General features: G+C 32.8%; 1 pseudogene; it reads left to right on the top strand.

Annotated features, from left to right (window-relative positions):
* Positions 1–19,695: 19,695 nt before the first annotated feature.
* LOC142619422 (protein DETOXIFICATION 14-like) lies at positions 19,696–22,634 on the top strand (annotated as a pseudogene).
* Positions 22,635–25,546: the final 2,912 nt, after the last annotated feature.

Here is a 25,546-nt window from a genome sequence, read left to right as displayed (position 1 = left end):
ATCCCAAATTACCTTAAAACAAACCAAAGAGTAATCAAAGAACTAAAAAAATATAAACTTATAAAAATTATATATACTAATTCCATCTAACCACTTAATTTAATTATTTTTATGATGACTTTTAGGGAAAACTTTCTCTAAACAATATAACCAAGTCCATTGATTAGATGGTTTCCTGTTACATGACGCGTTACAGGTGTCTTTGAAGTAGTTCTAAATAATGACGTGACCTTCTTCTTCAAATTGTTTTTTTTATATATTTTATTTTGCCCATTCTCTCATTCTATGCATGTTTTCTACGTGGCCTTGACAGCATAATATACATTTATATCGATGTATTGAAAACTTTAAGATACAGATTTATAAAATCATCGTACTTAATTGCTTTTAACAAAGTTTAATTAATTTAAGTATAAAACGTGCACCATGCAACAGTTGAACATAGAGAAAGTTTCTAAGCCAAGGTTTTCTCTGCCTCAAGAAATATTTTGTACATATGTTTATGTAGAATTTAAAATTGATCCATATAAAAGTTTTTTAATTGTAAAATAAAAGGTATAGACTATTTAAAAGTTATGGTACTTGCTTTTAGAAAAGTTTAATCAGTTAACTTCATGGTCATAAAAAACGTGTTATACCACGCACAAATTGAAAAATGTAAAGCTTGTTCAATTTTTTTTTTTTTTTTTTAATGTCCAAAATCATAATTTGGCCTTGTTTTTTATTTATGAAGAATGTAGAGTCCTCACGTCAGATCTCAGGTAAGAATAGACAAGAAATAGTTTAAAGGTTGATGCTTGTGACCCATATTGATCAAATTCATTCAAATATTTCTGGAAAATCACCGCCCAAATTGCATAAAGAGGGGACATCTGGTCAAAACGAAAATGACCCCAAAAAATGTCACTTTCGCAAACAGAATGGGGGCCGGGAGAGGGGAGCTGGGGTATTTTAAGCCACTAAAATTTTATCTCCTTATTTGTATATGTAGCTTTCTAATTTATATGTTCCAGGGGGAGATTTTATAAAAAGTTTCAAATTTTATATCATATTTTTAAATTAGATTTTCGGTTTTTAATTTTGTTAATTAAAATCTTAAATTTGTGAAATCCTTTCAATTTAAGGTATTTGTCCATCACCATTATTTATTTCCGTTATTCTAAAAAATATTACAAAATCTTATCAACAATTTCTCAATTTTTCTTTAGTCCGTTACAATTCAAAATAATATAGCCCAATTAAAAAAGTTTTATTTTGTATTTTATAATTATTGAATAAGGGATCTTAGTTCAAATTTTGGTTACACAAAAGAAAAAAAAAACTTTAATGATAAATAATAATCTTAATAGAAAGGCTGCTATAAGATTAATTGGATCTTAATATATATATTTTAAATTTGTGTTCTCAATTTCTAATTTATCAATCTTATAGTAATTAATTGGTTTATCATAAAAATAGTATTAACAATGGACTAATAGTCTAATTACAAAAAACTATATCAATTTATTCAACAATTATAAAAACATAAAGTGATACAAGCATTTCTATTTCTAATTTCTAGTTGCCATATTCTAGCGTAGTTTATAGTCTCTTGACACTCTTTGACACATTCTTATTTTCCAAAGGTTGATCTATCTCCACGAAGTACAGATTCTCAATCTCCAAGGACATCCTCTCACATCCAAAAAACACGTGGATACACCTATATACAAAGTTGTTTAGGACGGCAACCAATTTGACGCTTATTTTTTCAGATGTTTAACTAGCTGTCTTTCACTTTCACTTTCGATCACTTTCACTTTCATGTAAACTTAAATTTTTTCTTCACAACTCAAACCATATTAGATAATTATGAAAGTGAGTGAAATTGATTAGAGCATTCGTTTCAGTGCTTATATAATAGAAAATGTAACACATTTTAGTAAACTAAGTTCAAAATTCATCTACATCAAGTCTTGCGCAAAGTTGTGTGAAAACATATGATTACTAAACTTTGACACTATTTATTTTACATTTATTATTATTTTTTATTTCTTTACTTATTTTGAGAATAAAAGAAGGGAGTGGAAGAAAGTAATTGTATGAAAAAAAAATATATATATATATATAATGTAAAATAGATACTAGAACAATGTTTTGAAAAATAAGTCCGAAAGAAAAAAAGAAAAAGAAAATTGTAAGTTATTATAAAGATTCGTTCGGAAACGGTATTTAAACAACAAAAACAGTTATTTAAACAACACAATATATATTTTTACACATATTTTTACAAAATTTAAATAACGTTATTAAAAATTTCTTACTAGCCTCTAAAAGGCCGTTTAATAGAGAAGTTTAATAATATATTTTTAATTTTTAAATAATATTACATATATTTTCACACACTTTTTTATCTATACTTAATTCTAATAAATTCTAAACTCCTAAATTTTTAAACGTGCTGAAAAGAACACTCTTGTCATCTTAGAAATTTTTTTCTTCTTTTGGTACATGCACTGTGAAGAAATCTTAGACTGTGTCACTGTGTCGACAGTCGAGAGTCGACACACACACTTTGCTCTAAACTGCACTTTGCACACGGGTCAAGCCCTCGTGGAACCGAAACAGCTGGATCAAGCTAAGACTAATAATTGAGCTATGGTGTTCCATCAAGGTCAAGTCCTTTATCACCAACAACCTTGATAGAAGCAAAGAAGACACAACTTTCTGGTTCGATTGCAGCGCTAGCTGGCACCGCCACCCCCTCTCACCGTACACCAGTACGCTTTGCCCTTTACGCGTTTAAGGTGACCGTAGCAAGAAAAATATCGTACCATGTACGGTCTTCCATATCTTTTTCTCTGTCAACATTTTGCTTTTTTTTCCCATCTATATTCTATTTTTTTCGATCCATGCACTGTCACAGTTTGCTAGTCAATGGTCAAATACATACTAAGCTTTAGCAGCTTAGCCCATCTTCTGGTGGGGTTTCCTACTTTCCTGTGGGTGTATATATATAAATTAGTTTCGATCAATTTAATCAAAGTGTACTTTTTTTTTTTTGGGTAGATTAAAGTATACTTTAAGTATGTTCTTTGATGCCGCTGATGGAGAGCTTTATGTTCATTATTATTTATCAAATTTCATGTAAAGTGTGTCTTGTTTGGATTAAAAAAACAATAATCATGGAACATATGCCATAATTTTTTTCTAAATAGACAAAATGTCGTAAATTTAACTTTTGATATCTATAAAGAATTATAAAAAAAAATTCTTGCATAGACCATGATATAAATATATATATATATATATATATATATATAAATATAAATTAGTTTCGATCAATTTAATCAAAGTATACTTTTTTTTGGTAGATTAAAGTATACTTTAAGACTGTTCTTTGACGCAGCTGATGGAGAGCTTTATGTTCATTATTATTCATAAAATTTCATGTAAAGTGTGTCTTGATTGGATTAAAAAAACAATAATCATGGAACATATGCCATAAATTTTCTCTAAATAGACAAAATGTCGTAAATTTAACTTTTGATATCTATAAAGAATAAAAAAAAAAAAAAAATTCTCGCATAGACCATGATCTGAAGGAGGAAAAAAATAGATCGAAGAACATGCAAAAAACATTTATGCAACACGAAAAATATTTACATGGTTCACAATTTGGACTATGATTGTAAAGTTGTAGCAATTTTCACTATATTAGAGAGAATAATATAAAAAATTTTATTTTTATTTTTATATAAGATAAAATTTCTACTCTAGCTTAATATAACTGTATATGTGCGTGAAGCTTCTCTTGGAAACTTGAATCTCGGCCCTTGTCTCTCCATACCTCACAAGCACTTATACTTGTAGAGTGATCATCGCACCAAGAGTGTGCGGTGGTTAGAATAGTACAAAAACTGCTTGTAGTCATAAAACTCTAATTTTGTAGTGACAAAACTGAATTTAAAATGAGTTAAAATCCTATTTAAAACTGTAACGCATACACTTCTATAAGAAAGCACAAAGTACAAAGAATTCAAGGAAGAAAAACTAAGAGCCAGAGAGAAAATTGGAATTGAAGAAACTTGTATTGAATCAACTAAATGAATCTGTACATGACAAGAGTCTTTATACAAAACAAAGCATAAACTAACTTCCCAATCTACACGGAATTAGTTACAGCACGTGTGACAGGCAGCTGCAACACGTGTGAGAGAATCCTATATAAATAAACTACTAAGCTACTTGCAGTTTAGCTAACAGTATTAACACTGTAACTTGCTTATGTCATTTAGAGCCTAAACTTCTTCTTTCTGCTTCTTTCTTCTTTTTTTCGTTTCTTTTCTTCCTTTCTGATTTGTACAACTTTGATACTTCCCCTCAAGTTGAGAACCATGATTGTGTTTATTCACAATGCTCATCTTGGTAAGTAAAGCTTTTAATTGTTGACCACTGGGAGCCTTTGTGAGCAAGTCTGCTAATTGTGAATGTGTGGGAGTGAAGAACAACCTAATGACTTTATCTTGCACCTTGTCTCTGATAAATGACAATCTAGCTCTATATGTTTAGTCCTTTCACGGAAAACAGGATTCTCACCTATGTATATGGCTGCATGATTGTCACAAAAAAGCATTGCAGGTTTTGGATGATAAACTTCCAAATCTTTTAACAAAGCCAATATCTAAGTCAATAACTCACAAACAGTCATTGCCATAGCTCTATATTCTACTTATGCAAAAGACCTAGAGACTATGGATTGCTTCTTAGACTTCCATGAAACTAGAGAATTACTGAAGAAGACACAATAACCAGTGGTTGATCTTCTTGTGTCATCACAAGATGCCCAATCTGCATCTGTGTATGCTTTTAGGTGTAAATCTGATCTAGATGATAAAAGAATACCTTGACCAGGACTCCCTTTTATGTTTTGTAACACTTTCTTCTCGTAAAATATTATAACTTTCATAGTCATAAATATGAAAGTTTTGAGCATATTAAATATTTTTAGCGCACACACACACGGGGAAAGAGGAAAAGATTTTAAAGAAACTTACAGTGGTGTATAATAAACTTCTTGTCGTAAAATATTATAACTTTCATAGTCATAAAACTTAACGTTTTATAAAGAACAAATATCTGATAGCTTTAACATAAACTTGTACTTTCATCAGAAGTTTTATCTTTACAGAACACCCAAACCTTTTCATCAAATTCTTTATCTTATATATAGTCACTTAACCATTTATAGCAAAATTAAATACAAAAATATCCCAGCAGTAACATCAAATGTACTCACCCTAACTTTATCTTACTTCCTTAACTTAAATCAGATAATTGGTAACTTTGTCTTAAACTAGAAACATCTTTTTTTTTTTTTTTTTTAGAATACTAAATATTTTTAACACACACACATGGGAAAATGGGAGAAGGTTTTAAAGAAACTGACAGTGGTGTATAATAAACTTCTTCTCGTAAAATATTATAACTTTTATAGTCATAAAACTTAACGTTTCATAAAGAACAGATATCTGATAACTTTTAACATAAACTTGTGCTTTCATCAGAAGTTTTATCTTTACAGAACACTAAAACCTTTTCATCAAATTCTTTATCTTCAGAGCACAACAAAACTTCAGAAACTTTTATCTTTAAAGAACAACTTTTCTTTTTATCAGGAGATTCTTTTCATGAGAGCTTTCAACTTTTCATAATGTATTTAAACAAAATCATTCTCTCATAATCAATAAAATAATATAGTTGTTCATAACATATTAGTTAGTCCACATCTGATAAGTTTGTACTTATTTGTGGTGCATGTGCACGATATTATCCGCTCTCGGATGTCACACAGATCATTGGGGAAGAGACCTTGTCCAGATTAGAGTTACGGGCACCCCCATTTCCTCCAACTTTCAATGGCTAAATAGATAACATTTTTCATGGAAAGCCAGTAATTTAATCCCTACTGGCCGAGTTCAAATTACCAGAGGACATAACTCGAAAAGATTTAATACTTATACATCATACTGAAATTCATAGTTTGCATAACATTTCACAATAATAGCATTTCCATTATTTTCTTTAAACCCCATGTTCGTGGAAATTAGTAATAGCATCAATATGCTTAAATCATATGCATAAGGTTTTGAAAGCTCACAAACATATCTTTGTCTGAAATATGATTATATGTCATATCTCTAATAAAAAAACCTTTTAATGTATAATACACTTTAAAATAACCTCATGATTTATCAAATACTTATATAACTTATCCCTTACCTGAAAGCAGAGGAATCGAAAGCCTACAGTTGAAGGAGCTTAGACTTGGGTACTGGTAACACCTAAACCAAATATCAAAGCTTATTACTGTCAATAAAACCTTAGAATAAACTTACACATTCATCTCAAAACCCATCTTTTAAAATCAAGGAAGTCCTAATACCACCTTAACGAGGTTCTCACAAACACAAGATATATTCATCAAATACTATGATGTACCAAATCATAGAGAAACCAACATTCTCACATTAATATTATATCTCTAGAAGAGCCAACTTCATTTCAGAAGGTGCTTTGAGATTAGGACAATAATTCATGCATAAACATAAAATCTTTTAAGCATGGTCATGTAACCATATACACTCATAAGGCAACATACAGCATGTTGAACAAAACAGCTTCATAAATACAACTGTTGAATGGTTTAGAACCCCTCCTTTGAGTACTAAACCTTGAACCAAGTTATAAAAAATATATCTATAATCCAAACATACCAAAAGATGAGTATACTAATTTATACCTCAAAACATTCACCCTAACTTTAGAATTAAATCCTCAAAGTTAGGTATGTCACTTACTGTTTGCTATTTATTCCAGCAGTATATACTTCACTTATAAAATACAAATGGGCTATCAATTCACATCTAATTTTCATACCAATTTACAGAGAAAATCCTATGGATTCATAGTAGATTCCATATCATTTTCAGAGCCAAATCATAAAACCATGATTTACTAAAAATCGTACAAGACAACATGCTCAAATCTGTCCTGACAGAATTTCATGCAACTTAGAAATTAAACCATTATTTTTATATCGATCCAAATTCTATAAGACCACTTCCATTACAACCATATGTGTCTTAGCATTCATAAGAACTACTCCTAGCATCATAGTTCATAGAATACAATTTGATACATAATTTACCATGCATAAACATAGAATCGGTCACAGTGACAGCTATGCAACATTTTCTTGTAAAATCATAAAATGAATGCAAATGGTCTCATTATCATATGGGGATTTTTATACACTCATTATACAAGTTAGAAAACACTTATATATAGCCATTTAACCATTTATGGCAAAATTAAATACAACAAAAATCCCAGCAGTAACATCAAATGTACTCACCCTAGCTTTATCTTACTTCCTTAATCATATACAATCATTAATTAGTAGAAACCCTTATCTACTTTCAACAAATCACCAACACAGTTTCAAAGCTTCTTAAAACAGCATATATATATAGACTTACAAGTTCATTATTTCCTAATTTTACAAACCACAAATACCATTACTAAAAATTCCTTAAAGAAATCATGGATTCTAAGATGAGAGTAGCTAGAACCCTTACCAAGTTTTTGGTTCTTAAGGGGAAATAGAAGTAGAATCACTCTTGCATGAAAGAATTCTCCCTTTTCTACTTGCTGGACCTAAAAGTTTAAGAGGTAGAGCTTGAGAGAGTCTTTGAGTTTTCTAGTTTCTTTGAGAGAATATGAAGAAGAATTGAGATGGAGCTTTGTCTTTCTTTTAATGTGTGGACTCGTGGGTTTGAGAAAAGAGACTAAAGAGAGCTTCTAGCTCTTTCCTTGAAAGAAGAGAGAGCACAGTGAGGTGAGAAATTATGATTTGTTTGGACCCGTGGGAATTGAGAGGGAGAGAGCTTCTTGGATGTTCTAGTTACTTTAAGAAAGTCAAAGAAGAGATGAGGTGGAGCTTGTTCATTGCATGGCCGGCCAAGTGTTGGTCTTTGGGTTTGTCAACATGCATGGTGCTTTGGCATTATGTGTTGAATTTCAATTGGTTGCAGTAAGTGGAAATTCTACTATAACATCTCATGCATCATACTGAATTAAAACACCAACTATGTATCTAATAACTTAAACCACTTAATATAATTTTGTACATACTTAGTATATATTCATAATACAATTAACCATTCAATTATTTATAATCTTTACAATTCTTATTCAATGGTATTATAAAATAATATGTTTATTAAATACTCTTCTATTAATTATAGAAAGAAAGTGGCTTCAAATAATAATTAACTACTTAAACACATAGTTTAACTATAAAGTTAGGTCGGGAAGTTACAAAGGTCTTTCAGCTTAAACTCTTGATCCAAGAAAACTGTAAGTTCTTCAATAGCATAAACATCATTACTTGCAATAAAGATATCATCAACATAAACCAGAAGTGCTATGAATGATTAGTTGAACTTCTTAATGAATAAAGAGTAATCAGACTTGGATTGCTTGAACCCACACTTTAGAATGGTAGAGAAAACTTAGAATACCATTGTCTTGATGCTTGCTTGAGTCCATACAAGGATTTGTTAAGCCTACAAACTAGATGCTCCCCCTTGCTGTGAAAACCTTGACGCAGTTGCATGTAAATCTCTTCATAAAGAGCACCATGAAGAAAAGCATTGTTTACATCAAGCTGAAATAGGTGCCAACCTCTCACAATAGATATAATAAGCAATGTCTGGACAATTGTCATTTTAGCCACAGGGGAAAAGGTTTCCGTGAAGTCTAAACCTTCCTACTGGGTGAAACCCTTACCCACAAGTCTGGCCTTATATCTCTCCACTGATCCATCAGTCTTATACTTCACTCTATACACCCACTTGCATCCAATAGCTCTTTTATGTGGAGGTAAGGAAGTAAGAGTCCAAGTCTGGTTAGATTCCAATGTAGCAATCACAACAGCCATAGCAACTTGCCATTTAGGATCTTGGACAGCCTCATGATAAGACTTGGGCTCAGAAACATTAGTAATAAGGGAACGAAAATGGGCATAGGATGGAGACAAGTTGGAGGAATCAATATAATGAGATAAAGGGTATTTAGTACCTAAGATGGTGGAGGAGGAACCAGACTTGATGACATGATTGGAATGATCGAACTGATCATTAACAATAGAGATGCACGTATAATCTTGCAAATAAGAAGGGGTCTTAGTGACTCAAGTAGACTTTCTTAAAATAGGAACAGGTGGGATAGAGGGTATAGCTGCAGAATCTGTATTACTAGTGGGATTAGGAAGAGGAACTGGTGAAGGAAGAGGGAAGTTAGTAGATGGTGAAATAGATTCATTAGGTGAGGGAAGTGAAGAGCTAGACAAAGGATTTGTATTAGGAATAGGCAAATCACAATCAAGATCTGGAAGTGGTTGAGGGATATCAGAATCATGAGGGGAATTAGAATTATGAGTTGAATCAGGAAAAATAGGTTGAGATGCAAGATGCAAAGTGTTGAGAAATATAGACCCCGGTTGATAGAATTAATAAGTTTTAAACTCAAGTTGTTAATTAGATTTATTATGAATAAAACTTGTTAAAAAAACCAAACAAACATCAATATCATGTCACAAATAATATGCAGCGGAAAAGTAAATAAGACAAGATATGATGACCAAGGAAAATCAATGAAACAAACTAGTTTCACAGTAAAAAACTTGGAGGGAAACCTTCCCGAAAAGCAATTCATTATAGTAAAGAGAAATTTCAGATCTATTGTAAAATCTTTGTCCCTAGACTCTACAATCCCTGTAGATGAACTCACAGCAGAAACCTTCTACCGCTTCAGAACCTTTAAACTCTTCAATATATGAACGCCACCCTTTGATGCATGGATCCCAGTACGTGATTAACTCATTTGCACGAATCCTAGTACGTGACTCACTCACCAACTTGAGAAAGAAGAATGTTGGCTGCAAAATTCTTTACTTTATCAACAATGAAGATCAAGAAGCACTTGATTACAAAACCCTAAGACGCAAAGACGCAGTAGCTTCTTTCAGAGAGAATAAAGCTTCAGTCACCTTTTGCATATATTCTCCTTGTATTCTCTTATGTGACGACCTCTAAAATAAGTCTTATATATGTCTAGAGTTGTGAGAAAAGAAACCCTACACAAATATAAAAGCATGGGCCGAAAATTAGATTTGAAAATTCTGATTTCCGTAACCTCGATAGATAGTATCTATCAAGCCTCATTAACGTTTGATAGATAGTTATCTGTCGAGCAATTGTCGAGCTATCTGTCTGCAGGTGTCGAGTTATCTGTCCAGCTTTAGTAAACACATTTTCTTCACTTATTTCTTAGTCCAATATTCATGGGTTTAATACTAGACTTGAACAACATGTTCTTTGAAGTATAAAACACATCCTAGATCTACTCAATTACAAGTAAAGTGCGTTTTGTCAAAAGATTAGCCAACTACATAAAATATGTCCTTAACACAAAGAATTAGTGGAGGTATCTAAAGAAGGAAAAAGATGAGGTAAAGGGATTGTGGAGTGAGGTGAAGAAAAATAAGGGAATGAAATGAACGAGAAAACAGTTTCATGAAAGATAACATCTCTAGAAACAAAAATTTTCTTAGTTGCCAAATTAAGCAATTATTAATCTTTAACACCAAATGGATAACCCAGAAAAAAATATAAAATCGATCTAGGATCAAATTTAGATCTATTATGAGTTAAAGTGGAAGCAAAGCAAAGCAAAGACAACCAAAAGGTTGTCAAAAGGTGGGAATTTGTTATAAAACTTCTCAAAAGGTGTTTTGTTTCCTAGAGTGGAAGAAGGCAATCTATTGATGATATATACAGCAGTCAAAACACATTCACCCCAAAAGGAAATAGGCACATTAGATTGAAACTTCAATGCTCTTGCAATGCTTAAAATGTGTTGGTGTTTCCTTTCTACAACTGAGTTCTGTTCTGGAGTGGCAACACATGAATGCTGATGTAGAATGCCATGTTCAGCAAAGAAGTCTTTTAGGAAAAACTCAAGCATTGTCAGTCCTACTTGCTTTGATATTGGTATGAAACTGTGTAGATATCATCTTGTAAAAGGAAATCAATAAAGGCCTAGTTTCAGATTTGGATTTCATAAGATATATCCATGTAGATCTAGTGGCATCATCAACAATAGTAAGGAAATACCTAAAACTATCATGTGTAAACTTTGCAAATGGTACCCAAACATCACAATGAATAAAATCAAAAGCATTATCAGACAAATGATAAAAGAAACAAAAAAGAAGTCTTTTATGCTTGGCAATGAGACAAAGAGTACAATCTTTATTGCAATGTACACTGATTACATCAGGGAGACAATCATGTGAAACATGAAGTTTAGCATTTGACACATGACCTAATTTAAGATACCAAAGATATGGCTTGGTAGTGACAGGAACATTTGAACCATTATGAACAAAAGAGCTAAAAACAGACCCTAGAATGGAGGAAACTGCTAAAATAGATTTGCAAGAAGCTGAAGATTGTAGCAAGTAGAGGTTGTTATGCAGTTTACCCACTCCAATCGTTTTCCAACAAGAAAGGTCCTGTATAAAACACAGATTGGATAGAAAAACAAAGCAACATGATAGACATTTGGTTAATTGACTAATTGAGATCAAGTTGAAGGTGAAAGAAAGAACACGTAGCACATTTTCAAGAACTAAGCTAGATGTCACTTGAATTGTACCTATGTGTGTGACAACAAACCTTTCACCATTAGGAAATTGAACAAAAGAGGAAACAAACTAGTGATTTTAGGGAACAATTTAACTAAATGAACAATATGATCTATTGCTCCAGTATCAAGAACCCAAGTCTCTTTACCATAAGCTATTTTATTTGTAGGATTAACTGCAAAAATAGAATGTTGCATGCTCAAACACATAGAATCTTGCAAATGATCACAAAGGTTACCTGAAAGGGCAGAATTGGCTATGTGAATTGCATAATTGGAATTACCAAAAGTGGAGGCATGAGCATTGAGCATAGAAAGCAACTGCTGATACTGCTCTGAAGTGAAAGGGAAAGAACTATTCTGATGTGCAACTACTGATTGACCTTGGTCACCATCAACCATGACCTGATTAGCCATAACAGCTTTTCCTTTCTGCTTATAGCCTAGTGGAACACCAACAAGCTTGTAGCATTTTTCTATAATGTGACCAACCTTTCCACAGTGACTAGACACAGGTCTTCCCTTTCCAACACCCCCTTTGAAAATCTTGCCATTATTGCTTAAAGAAGAAGAACCTTGATTAAAAGCTTGGTTCTTAACATCAAGTGCAGTAGAATCAACTGAAGGAGTGACATTAAATCCTGAAGATCGCTTCCTTTCCTCTTGATTCACCAAAGAGAATGCCTTATCTATTGATGGAATAGGTTAAATCATGAGAATTTGAGTTTTGACCTGTGAGTAAGAGTCATTCAAGTCATTAAGGAACTGCATGATTGAATCTTAATGATGAAGATGTGTAATCTCACCATAGGTGCATTGGCCACATGAAGAATATGGTAAAGGCCTAAGATTCAACAATTGATCCCAAGAAGCTTGAAGATCAGTAAAGAAGCTTGTCATTGTAGAATCCCCTTACATCATAGTGGAGATTTTCTTCCGAAGTTGAGAAATTCTTGGTCCATTGGCTTGTAAAAACCGATTCTTGAGTGTATTCCAGACTGCAAAGGCTGTGTCTTTGTAAATGACACTAGCAGTTATATGAGGTGAGACTAAATTCAAGATCCATGAAGAGATCATTGAATTGCATTTTGACCAAGCTTGTTTCTTGAGTGGTGTGACTACCATTGATGTAGTGATAAAACCATCAACAAATCCAAGCTTACTCTTGGCATCCAAAGAGTAGGGTAGTTACAGGTTTAGCAACCAGGATCGCACCAGGGGATTCACCATGGTGCAAGAAGAATGGACTTCGTGGATCTTCCATTGGAGAAAGCTCTTGTTAAGAGGAAGAAGTTGAATTAGCTTGAGTGGTTGACGCCATTGACAAAAACTCAAGCTTTGATACCATATACAAAAGTACAAAGTATAGAGAATTTAAGGAAGAAAAACTAAGAGCTAGAGGGGAAATTGGAATTGAAGAAACTTGTATTGAATCAACTAAATGAATCTGTACATGAAAGGAGTCTTTATACAAAACAGAGCATAAACTAACTTCCTAATCTACATGGAATCAGTTACAATACGTGTGACAGGTAGTTACAACATGTGTGAGAGAATCCTATATAAATAAATTGCTAAGCTACTTGCAGTTTAGCTAACAGTACTAACATTGTAACTTGCTTCCGTTGTTTAGAGCCTAAACTTCTTCTTTCTGCTTCTTTCTATTTTGTTTCAGTTCTTTTCTTCCTTTCTGATCTATACAACTTTGATAACTTCCAAGTCAGATTTGGTCTAAACCCTATCAAACATAAAATCAGGTTCCATACAATCTAGTCAATTTGAGACATATTAAATCCCAAGATAAATGAAATTTTTATGAAAAATAAAACAATCTTTGCAAATATTTTTCGATGAATATTTGCACTTTAAAGTAGGCAAGATTTGAATCTGTTAGAATGTTACTTGATTTTCGATAATTTTATGAAAGATATTGTATTTTTTTTTAATAATATAGAGCGGAAGGAATATTTGAATAATATTATAAAGCTAAAAATATAAAGTTTCAAGATTATTATACTAAATATAATAATATATATAGTATAATAGTATGTGTGTTAAAAATACTTAGTATTCTAAAAAAAAAAAAAAAAAGAAGAAGATTATTTTACTAAAATAATATCAAGCGTGTTTGGGACCTTGGGTTTGTATATCCCACCAAACTGACAACCCCATAACCGGTATCTTTAGGCCTACTGCAATCTTTAATATGTATATCTTGAATAGGGCTACAACCCATAACTTTTCCCAATGGGCCTTTATTTTTTATGTTCTCTACTTTGGGTTTAATGTGGGCCTTCCCCATGATTTTTTACTTTTTCGAAATGGTTAAAAATAATTATGCAGTTGATCTTACAGCTTGAACCCATGCACCTGGTAAATGGTACCATTCCACCTAATACTATTATAATGTTTCTAAAATTCTATCCATCTATCTTAATATGAATTAGTTGAATTTTCTATATATATATATATATATATATATATATATATATATATATATATATATATCATTACCTTTGGCTAGATTATTTCACTTTCTATTCATGAGATATTTTGAAAATCTCATGGATTGATAATGTGGTAAATAGAACCTTGAATCTTCAAGGTACGTTATATTTTTGACAAATGAGCCCACTACTTGAGTACCTCTATGAGAGTCAATCAACTAAAATCTATAATATAAAAATCAAACAAAAGTCATCTTAATTATCTACATATATTTTTAATATGAGAAAATCTATAAAGACAACAAAAATATCGTAACATATAACAAGTGTTACAATATTAGTTCACTTATGCTTCACAAGTGTTAAATAAATAATATTATGTATTTTTTTATTCCTTTTAGAATCACAATCATATGATTTTTAAACAGGAGGGTTTCCGAGTGGAAAATAAATGTATCAATTTGTTGCTTATATGAATTGACTCAAACCTCCTCAAATCTATGGCTTTTGGGAACTAATATAAAAAGTACAATAATTATGTCGACGACTAACCAAAGGAAACTCATAAACAAAAGGAATTACATGTAAGAAAAAATAATTTGACCAGAGCCCTCAGAGATTGCCTTGTTAATGCCACATATATTAAGCCACAAACTTAATTGAAGTTCAAAACAACTTATACAAAACCTTAACTTTAGGCCAATCTTAGGACTTAGCATGGGGCTCAAGCTAGAACTTTCAACAACTAGAGCAAGGCAGTCCAAATAGAATGCAAGCAGTGGCAAGGGACAACACACATTTAAAGATAGCTAATTTTTAAGGACCATGTTGTCATAGCAGCTATACTATGCTAGACTGCTAGTACAAAGTTATTATATAATGCAGCTCAAATTAGTCAAAAACTCATCCAAGAAAACTCATAAACAAAAGGAATTACATATAAGCAAAACACTTTGACTAAAACCCTCATATATTTTATTGAATTTCCTGGGATGTTATATTTTTATGTACTTGTTTTCAGATTATCCATATATACTAAATGGTTCCTGGTCATTCTGTGCAAATGAAGTTGCTCTAATGGTTTTACTAAATGGTGTGAAGCCTAGCATAGGCATTAGATAGCAACAACCATAATTCAATCTACAAACACACTGTTTATCATTGAAATTTTTAGCTGTCTATTGCGGCTAATTCTTGTGATCAAATTTTAATCGCTCACTAAGAAAATAAGGTATATGGTGGAGCAGGAATTAATTCTCAGAATTCAGAAATGCTACATATAACTGCTCCTATGTCAATAATTCTCACAATTTACTTCATAAATGCCACGTTATAATAATCTTTTTGAGGCATCTTATCAAAAACATATCACGCATTATTGTTGCAACCATTCCCTACATATAATGTGATTAATGAATTGCCAACAAATTCATCCAACTCCTTTCATAGACTAAGCTACTCAAACTCTTTATCAGTACCCAACTCTGAAATTGAAGCCCAATCTACATTTGAATTAGTTTTGTAAGCTACTATGTACAAACCAGCAAACACGTATAGTCAGATTAACAACTTTCGTTCTTAAGATCCCTTACAATAACACAACCAAGAAAGAAAAAAAAGGAAAAATGGCTACACCACAACAGAATTACAAATAATCAACTCATCATCAACCTTTTTGTCTTGTCTTTCTCAAGTGAAAATATTATCAACACAAACTAAGTGAATTGTTTATTCAAAAGCAAGGATTTGCTACAAACTAAGTTGCAGTAACTCCTGCAAAATATACATGTGTCAAATGATCATTTTTCTCAAGAGTTGCTGCTACCCTTTATTCAATAACATCCGAATTGTCAGTAGCACAAAAACAATTAAAATTAACAGCAAATTGTGGTTTGTTTTCACTCTAGCCATGAGTTATGATACAACAAATACTTGAAAAAAAAAATACTATTTATAATACAAGGTTTCTAAGCCTATCCAAGTTTGGAGTCCGAATACCAACGTTGGTGACCAAGAAATACTATAAAAAACCATAATGTCACAGTATTTGGGCCTACACCTAGGGATTGGTTGGGTTGGGCTGAAATTGATAGCCTAATTTTTGGACATACTCCCACCTATATGCAAATCAGTGAATTTTTAGGGTCTATTAGACTGGGCTGGGATGTTAATGGTATATAATACCACTCTAATTTTGTTGTGTGCTTCGGATACCCACAGAAAACGATCTCAAAACTCCTTTGCCCTAATCCTCCTGACCTTGACACCTCTATACAAAGCTTCTAGCCATGCTTAAGGTTTTGAATTGGGATGATGAGAATGAGAGGTTTCCGTTGTCTGTTTAACAAACAAAAACAGCCCATGTACCTGTTTTTGTATGCTATTTGGGCCAACCCATTTATGTTGTAAGAAAGTCACTATGGTTTCTTTTGGGTCAGTTGAGATATGGGCTTTTGGGTTTACTAGAGATAGTATCTCCTTTGGGTTGGTGGTGGGATCAAGGTAATTGAGTGAGCTTTGTTGAAGATGGGCTTTTTGCACCAAAAAAAAGTATATTTTTAGTCAGTTTTACGAGAGTTTTCTCATGTAATGTTCGGATCTCAAGTGTGTGTGAGCCTACGCGGGGGTGGCCTCATACTCTCATGGAACTTGTGCAATTAACAAGAAAGTTCTACAAAATATTTTTTTTGTCAAAGCAAATTTTTTAATAATTATGGTAATTATTAATAGGCATTTATTATGATTGTATTTGTATATGGAAGTATGAAACTATATGCTATACTATATAAAGAAAATATGATTTTCTATCCAAAAAAAAAGAAAAAGAACGTATGATTTGGTAAGATTTTAATGTAAGATTTAAATATAGAATAAAATTTATAATCATTTGAAAATTATGTAATAGAATAATGACATGTAAAATTATGAGGTCTTAATAGCTTGTTATGGAAAAATATTATGATTTACGAGAGGGTAAACTATATATTTAGTCTTTATCCTATACACTATATTTCAATTTAGTCCATAACCTTTTAATTGTATCAATTTGATTCCTAACCTTTCAGCACCGTGTTAATTTAGTCCCGTCGTTATCCTTTGGATGGGAATTGCTGGCGTGGCTAATGGCCAAAATAAAAAATTAGCTTCCATTAATGTGACAATAAAATAATTTTTTATTTTGGCTGTTTGCCATGTCAGCAATTTATATCCAAGAGATAACAGCAAAGACTAAATTGATACAATACTAAATGGTTAGAGACCAAATTAATCTAATTAAAAGGTTAGAAATCAAATTGGCATAAGGTGTAAAGGACATGGACCAAATATGTAGTTTACCCTTTATAAGATCAAAAGTTAATAATAATTAAACGTTTTTTGTTTTATTTTATATATATATATATATATATATATATATATATATATATATTATATAAATCTATCTCAAAATATATAGGCACAATACATGAAATGAGATTCTAAAAAAAAAAAAAACCAATAATTTATAGGCCTTTAAAAGTTAACATAATTTTTGAGTGATATTTGTGGTGTGCTTTTTTGTTAGAACTTCATCCCATCTTCCTTTTGTGTGTGTTTGTTTCTCAAAAAAGAAAAAAAAAAGTTTTATCCTACATTGCTTCAAAAAGTGTGTTGTGTGCAGTATAATTTGACACTTTCTTTTAAAGCTTACCATAGCTTTAGAGTGAAGTTTATCATATGTCTATGTTTGTGTGTGTTTTCATGAAATAATTATTGTTATATTATTACATTTTATTCTTAGTTAATTATGAGGTAAACCATTCACAATTTTCTTTTTCTCAATAAAAGAAAAAAGAAAAGTACAATGATTTATACTTGAAAAGCAATTTTAATATGCATTTCCGGGTAGAACTCTTATGAAGATGAAGGTTGGTTGTGTGGGACTTCGCTATACAGAGAAGCAACCTTTGATGTGCTGCCAACAACAGCAAAATCATTATACAATGCAACTGCATCATCCTAGAATGCTAGAAATTCATAAAAAACTTGTAGCAACCAAGACCACTTGAGGTCAAGGGCTTCTTAAGAGGGAGAGTCCTGATGTAGGGCATTTCAAGTGGTTGCATCCTAATCATCTTGTAACTAGTTAGTTCGTTAGTTAGATGATTGCTTAAGCATTAGGAAATAGGTTTTAGACACTTGTCAAGTATCTAGAAGGCTGCCAATACCAAACAAGTACCAGATTGTAGTTACTTTGTGATTAGTTTTGAATTCAATTACATAGATTGGCCTAGTACTATTTTCAAGAGATGGATTTCTCTTAAGAAGGTTTTGTCACACCTTGTTCCTTGTTCTAAGCAACTCGAATTTCCCTTAATCAATTCTAAGCCTAAACAGCAGTCCCCTTAGAATCCCTGCCACTACTGCTTGGTCACTTTGGAACCAAAGGAACAAATGCCGTTTCAATGAACCAACTATTCCTCTGAATTTTGTGGCCGAAAATGCAGGGAAATATCTCTCAGACTTCAAACGTTTTAATGGGACACCAGCCAAATTAGCTCGGCTTGCTAAACCTGCCTGGAGACCGCCTACAACTGGTTTGGTAAAAGCTAATTTTGATGGGGCTTTCTTTGAAGATTCGGGTGAAACTGGGATAGGAGTTGTAATCTGAAACTCCCTTGGCGAAGTAATGGCTTCCCTCTCTGAAAAAATCCCTAAGCCCTCATCAATGATTACCCTGAAGCCTTGGCAGCTAGGCGTGCAGTTCATTTTACAAAAGAGCTTGGTTTCATCAATGCTATCTGTAAAGGTAATATATATCACTTGGCTTTTGGTCATCTCATCAAAGACATTCTGTCTTTCAAAAACTCGCTTCAGAGTTTTTTTGTTCTCTCATACTTATAGACAAGATAATGTTCTAACTCATGCTTTGGCAATGAGAGCTTTAGTTTCTTTTTATTTATTAGTCTAGATAGAGTCTATTCCATCAGACATTAAAAAAAACATTGTATTGGCTGACTTTCAAGCCGGTTGATTTGAATTCATCTATTTCTCCAAAACTAAATTTAATATTCTTTTTTTTTTTTGTTTTTTTTTGTTTTTTTTTGTTTATATCTTATTTCGGGAGGGGCAAGTTTGGTTATTCTTGACTCCCTGTAGTTGCCAAATGTTGCGGAACATCCCATATTTGTTCTGTATATCATGACATATGTGGGGAGGGAGGGGGGGGGGGGGGGGGGTGCGTTTCAGGTGCAAACATGACAGTTACATGCATAACATGATAGGAACTTATGGAGAATGTGAGTGGGAATATGCTGTTGAGGCCAAATTAATGGTCAGAGTTGGACCAAGCTACGAGATAGCCTAAAATTTGGGCATATAAATCTAAGCCATATCATGTTGAACACAACAGGTCAAAAAGAGTTAAGAGCAAATAGCAATAGTAGTGGTTGAAACTGTTTGAATCAGACTAGGAAATCTGAATAGGCACTGTTTGTTTCGGAAGGAATTAAGGTAGGAAATGGAAGGGAAGTGGGAGGTGTTTGTGAAAGAGCTAAAGATGGTGAGCTTTTTATCAGCACCAATGGTAGCTGTCTCAGTCTTGCAGTACAGCCTGCCGTTTGTTACCCTGATGATGGTGGGATATCTTGATGAACTCTCTCTTTCCGGGGTCTCTGTCGCCTTTTCTTTCACCATTGTAACTGGCTACAGTCTCATTATAAAGTTCTTAATTTTGTCCTCTTTGTCCTCCTCTAGACAAATTTCATGCATGCCTTATAGCTGAAAAAATTGAAAACCCTGCTTTTTAATCAGCGTAGAATAGAAGACACACCTATAGATTTACCAATCACTAATGAAATATATATCCATAGTAAAGCAGCAAAAACAATTTCAGCTTAATTGATAATTTGGCTATCTGAATAACTTTGGCCTGGTTTAAACTCGACCACCTTTGTGCTTGAAGTCGTTTGGCAAGCCCAAAAAAATCCAGTTTTTTGGGATTATTTTGAGAGGTTATACACACACCAAAAAAATATAATAAAATAATCCCCAATTTTTATTCTTGTATTATTTTCAACAAATAAGCAATCAGATCCTAATGCACTAGCCTTTTGTGTGTGTGTGTGTGTGTTGGTACAGCTCAAGATTCTTCACAATCCTAAATGAACTTGATTGACTTGCCTAAAACTAACAGCCTAATATCTGTTTAATTACTTATATAAATTAGTAAATCAGAAGCATAATTTTTTGTCAAATGTATATCCAAACCATATTTATTGTTGTTGTCTTTGTCTGCTAGTTTGAGAATCTGATATGTCTGATTAAGGAATTTAATTCAATCATCACGATAAGTGAATTTTTGACTGCTAAGCAGTGTGGGATGGCTGGTGCATTAGAGACTTTATGCGGACAAGCCTATGGGGCAGAGCAATATAAAAAACTAGGAATTTATACTTATGCCGCCATCATCTCTCTTATTCTGGTTTGTATCCCAATATCTATCCTATGGATGTTCACAGACAAATTACTAATACTCATAGGCCAAGATCCAACAATCTCACATATAGCTCACAAAGACTGCATATGCCTCGTCCCTAACCTGTTTGCATACGCTATACTTCAACAACTAGTTCGCTATTACCAGACTCAGAGCCTGATCCTTCCATTGCTCTTTAGTTCATTTGCAGCTCTATGTTTCCATATACCTTTTTGTTGGACTCTGGTTTTTAAATTAAAGTTAGGAAGTAGTGCGGCTGCATTAGCCTCTGCTTCATCATATTTGCTGGATGTGCTCATGCTTGATGCTTGGGGTATACATGAAGTACTCTTCTGCTTGTGAGAAAACTCGTGCCATATTCTCAAAGGATGTCTTCTTCAGCATGAGGGAGTTCTTTCGTTTTGCTGTTCCTTCAGCTGGAATGGTTTGGTAATTTTCTGTTTTGTTCTTTCTTTCAAGAAATTTGTAGTCTTCATTTTTTGGTTACATGTATCAAGTCTCTTAGCATTTTGTTGCTTGTCAATCATAATAGTCTTGAATGGTGGTCGTTTGAGGGACTTATTTTGCTTTCTGGGCTTTTACCAAATCCAGAATTGGAGACTTCAGTGCTTTCGCTATGGTATGCTTCTTTTCCATATTTACTGTATGAGAGTTTTGCAATAGAATGCTTCTAATTTTTTACTGCATGCAGCCTTACAATTACTAATTTGCAGTACTACATACCATATGGATTTGCGGCAACAGCAAGGTTTGCTCTTAAATTTGTTTCCTTACGCCTAAACTTGTCTAAGCATGTTATACGTTTGTTTTGAAAAAGAATGCATTAAACACTTTGTAGCACTCGGGTTTCAAATGAGTTGGAAGCTGGGAATGCACAAGCAGCTAAAATGACTGTTAAGGCCATAATGGTTCTTGTAGTTGCAGAGGTGGTTTTTGTAGCCGTGATTCTCTTCTTCTGCCATCGTGTTTTGGGGTATGCCTTCAGCAGTAAGAAGGAAATTGTAGATCGTATTGCAGATATGGGTCCTTTGCTTTGTCTCTCAATAATCATGGATGGCTTACAAGCAGTACTTTCAGGTAACTTTCTCAAATTTCTCTCACGTAATGGGCTTTGATTTGGAGCTAAATTTTTGAAAGTTATAACTTCTTAATTCTTATCAATTCAAGTGAATACTATAGCTATACTATCAAATACACATTAGTTCACTATTCATTTAGAATATTTTCTTTGCAATTAAAAAGTTAACTAATGGTGTGGAAAGATTTAAACAAGTTCACTCTTGGAAGTAAATTTCTTTCTGGATTAAAAAATAGCCTTACATCCTTAACAGGAAATGTCTAGTTAGTAGTTATGCCATAGTCATAACCATCATAATCATATTGTGTATATTTCATCAAAATAGATCAGCATAAGATGCCAATGTAGAAGTTGTGATTCTTTCTTGCTATTGCTTGCCATTAACTCACAAAGTTATTTTGCGCTATATATGCATCAGGGGTTGCTAGAGGAAGTGGGTGGCAGGATATAGGAGCCTATGTAAATCTTGGGGCATATTATCTGGTTGGGGTTCCAGTAGGTGTTGTTTTGGCCTTCGTTGTACACTTCAAAGGAAAGGGTCTTTGGATCAAACGCTGACAGGGTCTACTGTACAAGCATTTCTACTAGCTCTTAAAACAAGTTTCACAAATTGGGAAAAACAGGTTATTAGTACAAAAAAATTATTCCTTTCTATATATTTGTTTTTATTATTACACCTTTCTACAACTAAAGTTCATGTTCAACTTGATCATATAGTATGAAAAGTGAGAACCTTAAAACTATTTGTGACTAAAATAATTGGTGTCCAATTGAGTTGAATGGACAAAATATTAGACTAAACCATTTTCAATGCTTCGTTGTATTTATGTTGATGTTTCAGGCATCAAAAACAAGAGAGAGGATATTTGATGGAGATATTTAGTCCAGACTTCAGAGTTTATTGAGTTGAACGGACAAGATTTTTTTATTTGTAAGATGTTCCAAAGAAGTCTAGTTTGGCTATTACTAATTTTTATCCAACGTATGAAAGGAAAATACAATAATATCACAATTTTATTTCTCACAACTTGGAAGTGGAATTTTTTTTTTTTTTTTTTTGGGAACTCTTTCCAGAGGTTGTGGAAGATTTTGGAGTTTTAAGATTTAAACCTCTTTATAAAGACATTAATGCCGTTTTTGCTATTTTGTAAGAATGAAGATAGCATTACTCTAAAATCAAATGCATACGAAAGCTCAAGTCATAAATAATGACAATATATACAACCGAGGAAATGTTCACTCCTATTTGTCCTCCCGTAAGAATGAATAAATGAATAATATCTTATATTCAACCTAACTAACAACATTAGAGGAGCACTGTGTTTGGCTAAACATGCCTACTGTATTAAGTCCTCACAACTATGGCAAGGGGAAGCACCATACTGTGACTTAATGTAATCTTTCATTATTCTATTCAATAAAATTTCTACCTCTATTTGGGGAAAAAAATCATAATTGTTGAAACTATGGTGGGATCTATCAAGAATGTGAGAAAATTGAGCACTATAGCATGGAGAGTACCTAATAATATTTTCTCAACAAGGTACATCTTTCTAAAAGAAGAAAAAAAAAACAGAAAACAATTTTCCCAAGTCTTAACAAGGAGACTAAGAATGAAACTTCTAAGTAGGGGAATTGGCTTAGATTCAATGCACTAGATCTTTTGAGATTTGGATATGTGTCAAATAATGTCACGTGTTCACATATTAATGCAATTTTAATTATAAGCTCCTGGTCACCACATAAGGATTTTTTTTTTTTTTTTTTTTTTTGCCATTTAGCATGATTTTGATTTTAGCAACTATTTTGTTAGTTGCCATGTTTTTGAAACGTTTTAGTAAACTAGCATCTCGAGTTTCGTAGATTTGATTTCAACGACGGAACTCGAGTCTCATACACTCGATTTTGATGCTTTGGCAGGCTGATGTGAATATCTTTATACACGTAGAACTCGAGGCTTAAACACTCGAGTTCTGTTTTTACGGATCTGGAAATGAAGAACTTATAGAGAGAAACAGAGAAGAAGAACAAAGAAAGAAAGAAGAAAGAAGGAGAAGAAGAAGAAGAAAAAGAAGAAGAAGAAAAAGAAAAACAAAAAGAGGAAGATCTAAAGAAGAAGAAGAACCTAGTAGCACGTAGAAAGAAGAACCCAGTAGCACAGTAACCCAGAAGCATTAAGGAAGAAGAAGAATCCAAGTGGATTTTTTTTTTCTTCCATGTTAGATTGGAACTCGAGGGTTAAAGACTCGAGTTCCTTACAGAACTCGGGTCCTAAAGCCGTGAGATGCTAGTTTGCAAAATAATTTTGCAAACTTGACAACTAACTAAATTGTTGCAAAAATAATGTTAAATTGCAAATTTCCCACCAAACAAAATTGCTCTATCCCTTTTAGTTCATTATTTATTTATAATTCTAAAGAAAGGAAAAGGATAAATGAAAATATTAAGAAAGTTGGGGAATCATTATCAATGAATTGACTTTCATGTAGAAGTAGCCGGGTTCTGCCACGCCAAACAAAAAACAAGGGAAAATAGGCATTGAAGACTAAGCAAAAGAGTTGTTGATTTGACTTGAAACAGAGGATATTGATAAGTACTAAAAACAAACACACATAGAAAAATAGTGTTTGAATAGCAAATGATAAATAAATATCAACAAGTGATGAAGAAGGAAGCAAAAGTAGAAAAATTTTCGAAATGCTTTTTATTTATATTTTTAAAAGTTTTGATAGTATCAAGTATTGGGCAAAATTTAATGATAATTTTTATATTTTGCCAAAAATTTAGCAAAATAATTTTTTTTTCTTCTTCAATTCTCACGAGGAGACTAGGGAGGAAACTTTCTTGTTAATGGAAATAAGGCAAAACTTAGGTATAGTATCTTACGTGCTGTTCCTTAGGGTTTCCCACATAAATTTTAGCCACATGTCCAATTAATTAAAGGATTTTGCTAATGTGTGCCCTTAGGCACACATTAACCAGACCCTTAATTAAATTAGCACAAACGGTGTAAAACACTTTAACGTCAAAAGGAAGGAAAATAAAAAATTTCAATTCTCTCGATTTCGTTTCCAAAAAAAAAAAAAAAAACTCTCGTTCTCAATCTCCTCTCGTCTATTGAAGACCATGGCTGAGAGCTCCGAGCTTTGCCGTTCACCACTCATGGCTGCCAACAGTAGTGCCTTACCTTTATCTCAACCTCTCTTCTCCCTTCTCTCCCTTTTTCTCTCCCTCCATCACTCTCTATCTGTATCGATCTAAATAATCCTAAACTCCAAGATCGATTCAGATTTGCCACTGCCACAACCGGCAGTGGCTCCTGAAGTGAACTGGTGGCGAGGTCGATGGTGGATGCCTTTAAGTTTTCTTTCTAAGCCTATAAGCATGGGAGAAGAGGCCAGCCAAGAATGATGTGCTTAAAATAAAGATACAAGGAAATCCTTGCTGGCCTTTTTCCAAATCTAACTTGGATTTGTTCCAGTGAACATTACCTCTAAATTCTATCCTCTAGTTTTGAAATTATTTGTCGAGATGGTGTTCCCAGTGATATCATTTGCTGGATCTATTTTGTCTATCAAATACCTCTTGTTTTAATTGGATTTAAAACAAAGTGCCCCAAAGTGGTGGTGTTTTTTCGGCAATTTGAGAAAAGATCAGTGAGCTGCAACAAGAACACAATAAGTACGGGTGTTTTTTTATGGCCAAACTAGAAGTTGTCAGTCCTTTCTTAAAAAAAGAAAAAGAAGGTGTTAGTCTAACGGATGGGTTTAACAGTGTTTGCTGATTTAATTAGTT

The sequence above is a fragment of the Castanea sativa genome, chromosome 12, assembly GCF_040712315.1.
Source record: "Castanea sativa cultivar Marrone di Chiusa Pesio chromosome 12, ASM4071231v1".
Lineage (NCBI taxonomy): Eukaryota > Viridiplantae > Streptophyta > Magnoliopsida > Fagales > Fagaceae > Castanea > Castanea sativa.
This window is presented reverse-complemented; position numbering and strand designations above follow the sequence as displayed.